This window comes from Rutidosis leptorrhynchoides, chromosome 2 (assembly GCF_046630445.1).
Source record: "Rutidosis leptorrhynchoides isolate AG116_Rl617_1_P2 chromosome 2, CSIRO_AGI_Rlap_v1, whole genome shotgun sequence".
Classification (NCBI taxonomy): Eukaryota; Viridiplantae; Streptophyta; class Magnoliopsida; order Asterales; family Asteraceae; genus Rutidosis; species Rutidosis leptorrhynchoides.
The window spans coordinates 259,257,608-259,261,716 of NC_092334.1; the positions used below are offsets into that span (position 1 = coordinate 259,257,608).

Here is a 4,109-nt window from a genome sequence, read left to right on the forward strand (position 1 = left end):
TTTTGTCGAATTTCATTGTTCTTGAGGTTCTCACACTAAAAAAGTTCTAATTTGATCCCTCTATATATATAATGTTGGTGTCGTTGATCTAGTCTTACCAATTTATAAGTATGTAATGTAATATCCCTCTGTTTTCTATATTAATCTGCAATTTGGATTATAGTAGGAAGTCGTGATAAATTGTATCTTTGCTGTGTCTTCTTGTATCTAACTTTTATCTTAGTTTTTTTTATTTATTTATTTTTTTATTTATTTTTATTTATTTTTTTTTATTCGTATATTCTAATATGTAGAAATGGACATTTTGGTCACAAGTCATAACTAACCCCGCGTGAATATTCAACATGAAATTAAAGTCCAAAGCACTATCTATCTATAAATACAACTATGATATCACAGTGCGAATTATATAACAGAAAATAAAAATATAAGTTTAGTTATCTAAAAAAAATGAAACACTCATGGATGTTAGTTATAATCTTGGTTGCAATAACAATTGTGATCTTGGATACGGCTCATGCAGCACCAACAGCTGCTCAGTGCAAAGAAGAGAGGAGGCTAGCGGTTAACGCGTGCAAAACTGTGTTATATGGTAGGCCTCCGTCCTCTTATTGTTGCCAGCGAGCTAGGGTTAGCCATGTTGAGTGCATATGTCCTGCTATCACACCTAAGTTGGCTGCACTTGTTGATGTCAATCATTTTGTTAAACTTATTGAAGGTTGTGGACGTCGAGTGCCTCGTCACTTCAAGTGTGGAAGTAAGTCTTTACCCTCTTTATCACTCCCTCGGTATCAAATATTAATTAAGCATGTCCAATTCTATTTCAGTATGTGCAAGAAGTTTCCGTTTCAAATACTAGTAGACTACCATTAGGAGTGACTACTATAGGATAAAACTTATGGGCCCCCCTTAAAATTTGAGTGATAATTTGCAAAATTTATTTTTTTAAGAATAGTTATTTAATTCTATTAAAACCACTAATTTTAAAAATATATGAAATCATAAATTTAGTGGTATTATATATAATTTTATTAATATTTTTTTAAAAACACTTTATTTTTAATGAGGTTCTTTGACCCCACTTGCTTGTACAAGGAGTCACCACTGACTATCAATACTTTGTACGATGTAATTTGTTATCAAAGAGTGAGAAAAAAAATAATAATTTTGAAACGCGTTATTAAATTAACACTTCAATGCAAGACGAATGTAGTAATAAAGGTACACAAGTACGAGGACAATATTTCCTCTATTCAGCCAACCAAGTAAAAACATAATGTTTTCTCGACTAAGATGTAAGCGTCTAGCCATGTTATCCTATGACTATGACCGTTTCTAACTCTCTTCTTGACTACCCTATGATATGCTACTAGCTAATTTTGAATATGGGACCTCACAGCGAGGTTCCAAACAGGTCCAACTATATATTTTCTCACAGTGAGGTTTCAAACAGGTCCAACTATATATTTCGATGGTGGCAGAAAATTTCCATATGTGATGGTAGTTAGTAACTAACATTTAATTAAAAAGGTGTGACTATTAGCAACTACACATTTAATTACATTTAACTGCTATATAAGTACATCGGAGAAAATTTATTGTCGGGTACAGTTGCGGTCTCTATTATGGAAAATTATTTGAAAATGCATTGAACTTTTACCAAATTCCTATTGTATGCATTCAACGTTCAAATATCCGATTGTATGCATTAAACTATTTAAATTGTTTTATTGTATGTATTTAACCTGTTATAACAGGTCACCTTCCAGGTCACCTCAATTTTATTTCTAGACATTTACGTAATTGGTCCCTCATGTTTAAAAAACCTAATTTCATTGGTCCTGACAAAACATTTTCAATCTTCATCCATTCATGTTCATCATCATCATGAGGTGACCTAATTTCTTTTTTCTAATGATAGGTAACCTTCATACATTTTCATCTTCATCTAATGACAACCCCAATTTCTTTTTTCTTCTTCTCCATGTTTTTTTTATGAGAAATTCATCATCATCATTACATTTATTCATCAAATCATTTTACAATATGGAATCTAGAACAAAACCCAGAACAAAACGAAAACTTCAATCTGGTTACCAAAAGCAGGTTCGTATCATCTTCTTCGATATGAGTTGTATTATTATTTACTTGTTTGAACTATTTGATTCATAAATCCTGATTAAAATCATCTTTCATTTAGCTAATTTTCAGATCCGAGTTTTGAAGTTTTTAAACCTAAAACCTAAATTTTTAGTTCGGATTAATCTTGTGTTTTTTAAATCCAGAATTTAATTTTCGAGTGTTAAGTGACTGATTTGGAAGAAATTTCGTGTAGTAATCGTTTTCTTAAAACACAAAAAATTCGATTTTAATTTTATGTTCATAACTTTTGTAGCTCATGATCTTCATCTTTTAGATCTCTTATTGCTACTGATTTGAATTCAAGAACTCTAGAATTCGTAAGTCTATTGAATTTTTATTCTTTATTTGGTGTTTAATTATTCCATCGCATATGTTAGATTTCTTATTACTGTTGATTTGGGCTAAGAACTTCAAAATTCAAAACTTCGTTGAGATTTTTTGAAAACCAATTTGAAATCTTGCTTGTATTTATAATTGGTTTATGCGATTTTGTGTAAATTTGAGTATGAAAAAAAATCAAGCTCATTAAATTTATTTGGGTAACATGGTTGAAGAACTTGTTAGTGATTTTTGATACAATATGGTTTTCAACATCAGTAAGAAACTAAGATTCTCACGAGCAAGATTTTTGAAATATGAACAAAAATCAACATATAGTTAAGGACGAGCTTCATTTTTTCTTTATGATGGGTTTCAGTGAATTTTGTGTAGATCGGAGTACGAAGATGAAGATATGAATCGATGGTGATGAATGAATGAAGATAAAAATGTTTTGCCTAACAGAAGGATCAATGAAATTAGAGTTTACAAATATGGAGGACCAATTATGTAAATAAAATTGAGATGACCTGAAAGGTCACCTGATATAATAGGTTAAATACATACAATATAACAATTTAAATAGTTGAATGCATACAATAGAAAATTTAAAAATTGAATGCATACAATAGAAATTTGATCAAAGTTCAATGCATTTTCAAATAATTTTCCCTCTCTATTAACGTTTTTTTTCTTTTCTTATTAATGAATAGATCTCTTTACTTGTATGACCTATGTTTCATATTTCTCAAAAATGTGACTCGATTGATGGGATTTGGTATGATACATATGAGATCGATGATACTTGCTTGGTTAGCTACAAGATGATTAACTTATGGTGGTTACTACTTTCTGCTTTACAGGTATTACAACACCATAATAACTATATGGTCAAACAAAATTCCACTTGATGTTATAATCCTAAGCGGAAGCGTAACCGGTTAAGGGAAGATCAAAACGAAGGAATACAAATAATTAGTTTGATAATATGCTAGAATTTGTGATAATTTGTTGTGTATTATTATCATCTTGAAGAGTCTTTTGTATCTTATTTTACTTGTATGAAATCTCAAATAATAGTATAGGCCAAAAAGTTTTTGTCTTTCGTGAATCGTGTTTTCAAGAAAAAAAAAAGGCAATGTAATACTTATTTTTTTGAGGACAATAATTTTATAAATATAAAAATAATTGTGACTAGTAATAAGCTAGAAAATACAATAAACTTAAACGACCAAAAAACATGACTTCAAAATCAACACCCCTTGATTTAATACACACCAACCTCAAAAAGTAGAATAAATATGGCTACAATCATACGATCTAAGACTCATTTTGCCAACCAAATTGACACTACGTACACAAGACCACACAAGAACCATCTAGTAGAAAACACGAAGACAGAAGAAAAACCAACCACGACCAACACAACGATAACCAACACACATCTCGCAGAAACTTAAGCCAAAAATTTTCGATCAAACATTCTAACTAGGTGATGGTATCGTGAAAGATCATGCTTTTACTATGATGAAAAATTTACGATCTACAGTCACTTGAACAAGCATCTTCAACCCGAAAACGTAAATATGAATCTCCAATAACCATAATAACCAAACACCACAACCTGAATACACTCGAAATCACTACTC

General features: G+C 30.5%; 1 long non-coding RNA gene across 1 annotated transcript; it reads left to right on the forward strand.

Moving 5' to 3' along the window:
* Positions 1-451: 451 nt before the first annotated feature.
* On the forward strand, positions 452-3,565 carry LOC139891763 (uncharacterized). The gene is made up of 2 exons (XR_011773827.1): positions 452-757; positions 3,324-3,565. It is a non-coding gene; the product is annotated as an uncharacterized lncRNA (long non-coding RNA).
* Positions 3,566-4,109: the final 544 nt, after the last annotated feature.